The sequence below is a fragment of the Sorghum bicolor genome, chromosome 5 (genome assembly GCF_000003195.3).
Source record: "Sorghum bicolor cultivar BTx623 chromosome 5, Sorghum_bicolor_NCBIv3, whole genome shotgun sequence".
Taxonomy (NCBI): domain Eukaryota; kingdom Viridiplantae; phylum Streptophyta; class Magnoliopsida; order Poales; family Poaceae; genus Sorghum; species Sorghum bicolor.
Genome location: NC_012874.2, coordinates 15,023,890 through 15,033,915, shown reverse-complemented (window position 1 = coordinate 15,033,915; position 10,026 = coordinate 15,023,890).

Here is a 10,026-nt window from a genome sequence, read left to right as displayed (position 1 = left end):
ATATGCTGCTATTAATAAAGAACCCACTTCACCTGTTACACTTTTAGTTTTTCATTGGCTTAGTATACCTAGTCTTCAGGGACCAGTAGGATGTACTTCACTTATCACTCGTCTAGCATCTAATCTTCACTTGCTAGAAAACTCATCATTGGAATTCATAGATGAGTTAAGAATTTATCATGGCTATGACACATTTAGACAAGCTCGGATGTTAAAGAAAGAGAGGAATATAATGTATATGCTATATGATGATAAAGGCAAGATTCGGTTACCTAACCCGAACCTTGGCCTCTATGTTGTTCAAAATTTTTTGATTGAGATTGCAGCAACACCAGTGAATCAGAGAGCTCCACAGCGAGTGGCATCTGAAAGGATGACCACCCGTCAAGAACGCACCTGGTATGGAGCTGATCCCGGGCCAGAAAAAGCAGCGCACCTGCATTATAGCGACTACAGCCCCCGAGTCCTTCGAGACCCATGGGTTCGACATGCGCAACCACAAGAGCCTACACAGGAGACATGGCCGGAGAGCCAAGATCACCAGTGGACAAACCCGCCTTTTCATACGGGTAGGTACTCCACTGATCCATATGGAGCTTCAGGATCCAGACCTCCGCCCCAATTCGATGCAGGATGATACTCCGACGCCTCCTACGCTTTCACGAACGATTACTACCAAGAGGCCGGTGCTTTCTTTACCCGTACCGACAACACCCTCCTCGACATCCAGAACACGCAAGCAGAACATGGACGACTCCTGGAAGAGCAATAAAAATGGAACCACAGTACAAGAGCTGAGACAAGATACAACAACAATGAACGACAACATCACAACCATGATGCGGTTCTGGAACATCGGGTAAGACCGACAGCAACATCCAGCTTGGGAGAGTTCCTCCCCAATTTATCAAGTAAGTTTTTATTTGCTCTTCTTATTTATTCTTTTCTATTTTAGTATTTTATCTTAAAAAAATTAGAAAACCCAATAAATATTTTCTTGCTTTATTTTACTGCATTTTATAAACATGAAAACAAAATAAAAAGAGTGTGTAGATAAGTGTGCTCCATTTATCTGCTAAGTTTAATCTCTAGAAAAGTAAAAAGACCAAAAAGATGTATGATGGAAATGATGAACAGTTGCTCTTCTTGCTTACTTACAAGTACCTAGCTTCTATATTAGAGTTCTTCCAGGAATCACTAAAACTGAAATTACTATCTATGGGAAACATAAAACTAGACTAGGTAAGAGAAAGACATGGTATAAAGTTTGAGCTGCTGTTTATCTTGTTTCTACTACACTAAGTTCTGGAGAATTATTTTGGAAACTTACAAATCACATGATGAGTTCCTAGCATTACAAACTACCTACCACAGCCATACTTGCTATAACATCTTATATTCACATTGAGTTTGATCGAGCTGTGTAGACCCTTAGGAGCTTTTCATGTGGTTAAATTAAGATATTCACTTGCACACATCCACTACACCATTCACCACCATACATTAAAATTGCTAAAAATAATATTATCACTCACTATCCCAAATATTGTTATTCTCTCTCTAAAAAGATTCAATGCAGAAGAGGCATGGGTTATGCAAAAATATGCGAGGAAATAAAAAGGGGCAAGTGCCCGGAACCTCGGAAAAGAAAGAAAAAGAGTGAGACAAGCGGTAAAAATGGACAAGTGTCCGGAGTAGAATTAGGGGTACATAGATGCCCACTTGAGCGGAAAAAATGGACAAGTGTCCGACAGTAGAATTAGGGGTGTCTACTACCCACCTGAAAAAGAAAAGAAAAAGATAGCCCATGTTCTCCTAAAGCAAAGATCAAAGAAGAGGAGAGATATCAATATGAGGAGCAATGAGAAGTAAGTTTTATCACTTATATATTTTCAATATCACTATCATTTACTCCACCACACAAGCACATCTTGATTTAATTATATGCTGAGTTCCCTTGGATCCATGGCTCGATTAGACAACACATGTATGAGTTGTTTTTTCACTCCTATGAGCTCCACTTAAATATTTCATTAGCTACAGGTAAGTGACATTTTGGTAAGGATCCACAAATACCACATATAGAGAGACTTGAGAGAATCATTGCTGGGAACTCTGAGTTTTATTTTGAAAATTTATGAAAAACTCTGAACAAAGGTGAAGTATAGACAGGAGGAATAGTGCTTGACTTAATTATTTTGTCTTTCGATTACTTAAGACTTAAGTGCAGGTACTAAGCCCCTTAACCCTTCACTCTAATCTGGAAGATTTTTTATGTAAAAGCATGTGTGCTTGTCAGGAAAGAAAACATCGAAGCAACTCCTGATCCATCTGAGTTTAGCTGTTTGCTCAGGGACAAGCAAAGGGTAAGCTTGGGGGAGTTTGTTGACGGTCCTTAAGTACTAAAATTAACAATCAAATAAACATGGAAAAGGATCAATATGCACCAAACATCTAGAATTAGGGTTTTATCTGACAGAATTCCACGAGCTTTGGTGTTTATCTATTTCTGCAGGGGGTTATCAGAGAATATGGAGAGAAGGCCCACATGTCATGTTTACAACGAGATAATTACGTGCCGTGCAATTTTCCTCAATCTAGAAGAGTCCAGAAGCCACGGGAACGAACGAGAAGGGGATCGGGCTCGGGGGCAGGGCGGCCGCCCACCCCCCTTGGGCGCCCGCCCAGGGTTAGAGTCCAATCAGGACTCTCTTTCGGGACTACGCTCCACCGACCTAAAGGATGAATCTAAACCATACAATCAATGTCGGTTTGATCCAACGGCCCAAATTCACTTGAAAGGACTATAAAACCAAGGCCTCTCCACCCCTGGAGGAGAGAGGAGAAGAGAAAAAATCATTATTCGGAGGTAGCCATCAAAGTTAGGGTTTAGAGCTTCTCTCCCACAGAGAACTAGAATTAGCTACTCCCTAATCCTTCAAGTTTAGAGGTTTGATTAGATAGCAATTAGAGAAGTAGAGCACTACGCTCTGGATTCGGATCTTCGGTAATAAAGATTAGTATTATTCATATCTTTCTCTAATTCTTTGTTCTCATTGCATTATGTATCTAATTATTATGTTCTTAGTTTGCTCTAGTTCTATATTTGATATAGTTATGATTGATAATGAGTTTATGTATAAGTTTGCAAAGCGCTTAGCTCTTGACGCGAGGGAGTTAAGTGGTAGATTACATGTGAGCGTGGTGCTTAGATGTTATTTACCTGCAAATGTATCCTATTGGCCGGGTCGTGTGGTAGTTCGCGATAGTGACAGCTTCGTTGATTCTTATATAGTCCACCCTCCGTTGATAGGACAGGCAGAACTTGTATTGCGGAGTAAGTCTTGCGATGCTATGATTTACTTTAGCAAATGTTCCTTATACATGAATGAAGAGTCTTTTATGCTATATATGATCTTGTAGATAACTAGAGTAGATTATGACTTAATAGATAGTAGATAATTTAGAATCCATTCTCTAGCTAATCCGACGTCACCTACATATATGAGGAGTAGTCTATTTTCTAATCGCTGTGTTATTTACCCTTGAACTTATAATTCATTATCTTTATCTTTATGGTTTACCCCCTGCTAAAGTAAGTGACTATGTGACGAGTTTCTCATTAGTAATCATGTTCTTGCAAGTTTATCTCTAGTCTATGCCTTGATAGATTTTGTCTTTATCTTAATTTCATCTCTTTTGTTCTCTTAAGCAAAATTATAAATAACGATACCTGGAATACTTATCCTGGTGAAATGCTACAATGAGGTGTTTTATCTGTGCGCTTGCGGATAGAATAGATTATTTTCTAGAGAGCCTTTACATTTATAAATACCTTTGTACACTCTGGCACCATGCTGGGGATGACAACCTAGTATCTAAGTGGTGTTAGCTAGTGTCAACACCTGCCTCTACCAACTTTGAGGATTAATCTTAAGCGTACGTTTAAGTCAATTTGATCCCAGGGTTGTGGTGCTTTCTAGGGGGCTATAAATACAAGCGTGACCCCCCTGGAGAAGAGAATCATTATGAGTAGTACAAGCGTCCCTCGATTGGATAACCTGTCTTCTCTTTGAGTTGTAGAGGCGTCCCTCAAATGGATGATCTCTCTTCTCTAGAGAATTAGGGCTAGACATTCCAATGTAGTAGATTAGTTCTAGTTAGGAGTTAGGGAGAGCACAGCTGTGCTCTAGTTCTAGAGGAGTCTTCTTCAGAGTTTTGGTATGTCTTCATATCTCTTCTTTGTAAGGCTTATGCTTTAATATATTATCTTCTCTATTTACTTTATGCCTATTTATGATTAGTGTAGCTATTATATCTTGGCATGGGATCTCCGCTCATGGTAAAATATAAATAACGATACCTGGAATACTCCCGGTAAAATGCTACGATGATGTTCAGTGTGCTTGCAGAATCTTTCATATTACTTTTCGCACAAACGAATGTCAACAAGCATTTCTGGCGCTGTTGCTGGGGATTTGGCTTTTTGTCTATCTTTGGTGATTACGTTAAAAAATGCCAACAAGCATTTTTTGCATCGTTGCCACGGATGCAAATGTCTATATGTAGGAATTAAAAATAAACTAAGGGATATGTGTAAATATGAATGCATTAAAGTATTTTTGTGCCACCATAATAAATATTTTTAATGGATTGTTACACACCAAAAAATTTATATGGGGCGTAGAATTTTTGTAATGCATGTTATAAAGTAAATATACCTAAGGAAAATTTATATGGACCGAGAAATTAAATGCGGGTAAATACCAAGTTACCTTCTGGCGAGGGTTCCAATTTTTAAAGTCCTCCAAACTAGACCTCCCAAATTACTTATTCTTCTGATGCTCCCAGAGTGAGTGACTCTGGTGATTCCTCTATCTTGTTTTGATCTACCATCTTTGCAGAAGAGTTGAGTTTTTGTTTTGACTTGAATGTGAACTTCTCTTCTTGTCCGTTGATAGTGAATTTGATGGATCCCTTTCCGACATCAATGTGTGCATTGGCGGTTCTCAATAAGGGTCTCCCAAGAATGAGTGACATTTTTGAGTTGGGATGCATGTCTAGCACCATAAAGTCCATTGGCAAGAAGAACTCTCTTATCTTCACTAGAATATTTTTGGCAATGCCTAATAGATAATAGACTGATTGATCAGCCAGCTGTAGACACATTGATGTTGGCTCAAGTGTGGTGTGATTTAGCTTGTGGTAGATAGCAGCGGGCATCACACTAACACTTGCTCCTAGGTCATAGAGTGCATTATTGAAATATTGATCTTCAATTGTACAATCAATGGTTGGACATCTGTAGACGGTACATAAGTACTCCTTTTAACCGTCAACATAGCATGAGAAAGGACTAAAATCAGAATACTGTCTAGCTATAGGGGTTATCACTAACAGAATTCCACAAGTTTTGATGAATGTCTATTTCTGTAGGGGGTTGTTGGAATAAGAACAAAAAGAGGTCCACATGTCAGATTTACATAGAGAGAATATGTGAAACGTCAACTCAGGAATACTCCAGAAGACTCAGGAAGACACCACCTAAAAGGTGCGGCCCACCTACCATAGGGCAGGGGTGGGCGCCCCACCTTGTTAGGGCCGGCCGGCGGGAGGAATCCACCAATCAGGGTGAGCCTCGCGGATCTTACCTCCACTGACTTTGAGGATTAATCTTAAGCGTACGTCTAAGTCGGTTTGATCCAAGGGTTGTGGTGCTTTCTAGGGGGTTATAAATACAAGCCTGACCCCCTGTGGAGAAGAGAATCATTATGAGTTGTACAAGCGTCCCTCGAATGGATGATCTCTCTTCTCTATGAGTTGTAGAGGCGTCCCTCAAATGGATGATCTCTCTTCTCTAGAGAATTAGGGCTAGACATTCCAATGAAGTAGATTAGTTCTAGTCGGGAGTTAGCGAGAGCAGAGCTCTAGTTTTAGAGGAGTCTTCTTTAGAGTTTTGGTATGTCTTCATATCTTTTCTAGGTAAAACTTATGCTTTAATATATTATCTTCTCTATTTACTTTATGCCTATTTATGATTAGTGTAGCTGTTATATCTTGGCATGGGATCTCCACTTGTGGTAAAATATAAATGACGATACCTGGAATACTCCCGGTAAAATGCTACGATGATATTTTGTGTGCTTGCGGAATCTTTCATATTTCTTTTTGCACTAACGAATATCAACAAGCATTTCTAGAGTTCTTGCTCGGGATTAGGCTTTTTGTGTATCTGTTGTGATTACATTAAAAAATGCCAACATGCATTTTTGGCGCTGTTGCCACGGAAGCAAATGTATATATATAGGAATTAAAAATAAACTAAGGGATATGTGTAAATATGAATGCATTAAAGTATTTTTGTGCCACCATAATAAATATTTTCAATGGATTGTTACACACCAAAAAATTATATGAGGCATAGAATTTTTATAATGCAATGTTATAAAGTAAACATACCTAAGGAAAATTTATATGGACTTAGAAATTAAATGTGGGTAAATATCGAGTTACCTTGTGGCGAGGGTTCAAATTTTTTAAAGTCCTCCAAACTAGACCTCCCAAATTACTTATTCTTCTGATGCTCCCAGAGTGAGTGACTCTGGTGGTTCTTCTGTCTTCTCTTGATCTACCATCTTTGTAGAAGAGTTGAGTTTTTGTTTTTACTTGAAAGTGAACTTCTTTCTTGTCCGTTGATGGTGAATTTGATGGATCCCTTTCCGATATCAATGTGTGCATTGGCGGTGCTCAATAAGGGTCTCCCGAGAAAGAGTGACACTTTTGAGTTTGGATGCATATCTAGCACCATAAAGTCCACTGGCATGAAGAACTCTCTTATCTTCCCTGGAATATTTTCGGCAATGCCTAATGGATAACAGACTCATTGATCAACCAACTGTAGACACATTGATGTTGGCTCAAGTGTGGTGTGATTTAGCTTGTGGTAGATAGCAGCGGGCATCACACTAACACTTGCTCCTAGGTCAAAGAGTGCATTGTTCAAATATTGATCTCCAATTGTACAATAAATGGGTGGACATATGTTGACGGTAGATATGTACTCTTTGTAACCGTCAACATAGCATGAGAAAGGACTAGCTATAGGGGTTATCACTAACGGAATTCCACAAGTTTTGGTGACTGCCTATTTCTATAGGGGTTATCAGAATAACAACAAAAGGAGGTCCACATGTCAGATTTACATAGAGAGATAAAATACATGAAACATCAACTCAGGAATACTCCAAAAGACTCAGGAAAACACCACCTGAAAGGTGGGGCCCACCTGCCATAGGGCAGGGGTGGGCGCCCCACCTTGTCACGGGTGGCCGCCCGGAGGAATCCACCAATCAGGGTGAACCTCGCGGATCCTGCCTCCACCGACTTTGAGGATTAATCTTAAGCGTACGTTTAAGACAGTTTGATCCAAGGGCTATGGTGCTTTCTAGTGGGCTATAAATACAAGACTGACCCCCTGGAGAAGAGAATCATTATGAGTTGTAGAAGCGTCCCTCGAATGGATGACCTCTCTTCTCTATGAGTTGTAGAGGCATCCCTCAAATGAATGATCTTTCTTCTCTAGAGAATTAGGGCTAGACATTCCAATGTAGTAGATTGGTTCTAGTTGGGAGTTAGGGAGAGCAGAGTTGCGCTATGGTTCTAGAGGAGTCTTCTTTAGAGTTTTGGTATGTCTTCATATCTCTTCTTTGTAAGACTTATGCTTTAATATACTATCTTCTCTATTTATTTTATGCCTATTTATGATTAGTGTAGCTGTTATATCTTGGCATAGGATCTCCGCTCGTTGTTAAATATAAATAACGATACCTGGAATACTCCCGGTAAAATGCTACGATGATGTTCTGTGTGCTTGCGGAATCTTTCATATCTCATTTTGCACTAACGAATGCCAACAAGCATTTCTGGCGCTGTTGCTGGGGATTAGGCTTTTTGTATATCTTTTGTGATTGCGTTAAAAATGCCAACAAGCATTTTTTGCGCCGTTGCCATGGAAGCAAATGTATATATGTTGGAATTAAAAATAAACTAAGGGATATGTGTAAATATGAATGCATTAAAGTATTTTTGTGCCACCATAATAAATATTTTAAATGGATTGTTTCACACCAAAAAATTTATATGGGGCGTAGAATTTTTATAATGCAATGTCATAAAGTAAATATACCTAAGGAAAATTTATATGGACTCAGAAATTAAATGCAGGTAAATATCAAGTTACCTTCGGGTGAGGGTTCAAATTTTTTAAATTCGTCCAAACTAGACCTCCCAAATTACTTATTCTTCTGATGCTCCCAGAGTGAGTGACTCTAGTGATTCTTCTGTCTTATCTTGGTCTACCATCTTTGCAGAAGAGTCGAGCTTTTGTTTTGACTTGAATGTGAACTTCTCTTCTCGTCTGTTGATGGTGAATTTGATGGATCCCTTTCCGACATCAATGTGTGCATTAGCGGTGCTCAATAAGGGTCTCCCACGAAAGAGTGACACTTTTGAGTTTGGATGCATGTCTATCACCATAAAGTCCACTAGCACGAAGAACTCTTCAAGAATATTTTTGGCAATGCCTAATGGATAACAGACTGATTGATCAGCTAGCTGTAGACACATTGATGTTGGCTCAAGTGTGGTGTGATTTAGCTTGTGGTAGATAGAAGCGGGCATCACACTAACACTTGCTCCTAGGTCACATAGTGCATTATTCAAATATTGATCTCCAATTGTACAATCAATGGTTGGATATTTATTGACGGTAAATAAGTACTCTTTTTAACCGTCAACATAGCATGAGAAGGGACTAAAATCATAATACTATCTAGCTATAGGGGTTATCACTAATAGAATTCCACAAGTTTTGGTGAATGCCTATTTTTGTAGGGGGTTATCGAAATAAGAATAAAAGAAGGTATGTCAGATTTATATAGAGAGAATACATGAAACGCCAACTTAGGAATACTCCAGAAGACTCGGGAATACACCACCTGAAAGGTGGGGCCCACCTACCAAGGGTAGGGGTAGGCGCCCCACCTTGTCAGGGGTGGCCGCCCGGAGGAATCCACCAATCAGGGTGAACCTCATGGATCCTGCCTCCACCGACTTTGAGGATTAATCATAAGCGTACGTTTAAGTCGGTTTGATCCAAGGCCTGTGGTGCTTTCTAGGGGGCTATAAATACAAGCCTGACCCCCCTGGAGAAGAGAATCATTATGAGTTGTAGAAGTGTCCCTCGAATTGATGACCTCTCTTCTCTATGAGTTGTAGAGGCGTCCCTCAAATGGATGATCTTTCTTCTCTAGAGAATTAGGGCTAGACATTCCAATATAGTAGATTAGTTCTAGTCGGGAGTTAGGGAGAGCAGAGCTACACTCTGGTTCTAGAGGAGTCTTCTTCAGAGTTTTGGTATGTCTTCATATCTCTTCTTTGTAAGACTTATGTTTTAATATATTATCTTCTCTATTTACTTTATGCCTATTTATGATTAGTGTAGCTGTTATTTCTTGGCATGGGATCTCCGCTCATAGTAAAATATAAATAACAATGCCTGGAATACTCCCGGTAAAATGCTACGATGATGTTCTGTGTGCTTGCAGAATATTTTATATTTCTTTTTGCACTAACGAATGTCAACAAGCATTTCTGATGTTGTTGCTGGGGATTAGGCTTTTTGTCTATATTTGGTGATGGCGTTAAAAAATGCCAACAAGCATTTTTGGCACCGTTGCCATGGAAGCATTTGCCGTAAAGGTTCTAATAATGATCTTGATGTCTGCTAATTTAGTGTACCACTAGCTTTATTAGGATTACCCGTTTGTTCTGTTGAGTGTGGAATAGACAAGACATCAGATGCCGCTTCGACCTTGCGACAAGATTCCACAAGATTGAAGAACCCAGGGTGCTTGAACATTCAAGATCCATCATTCTGGAACCCTGCCATCTCACAGGTTTGTGTATACACATATATATTATTTATTCTAACCATGTGTAGATTGGAGAAAAGGTCATCGTCACAAG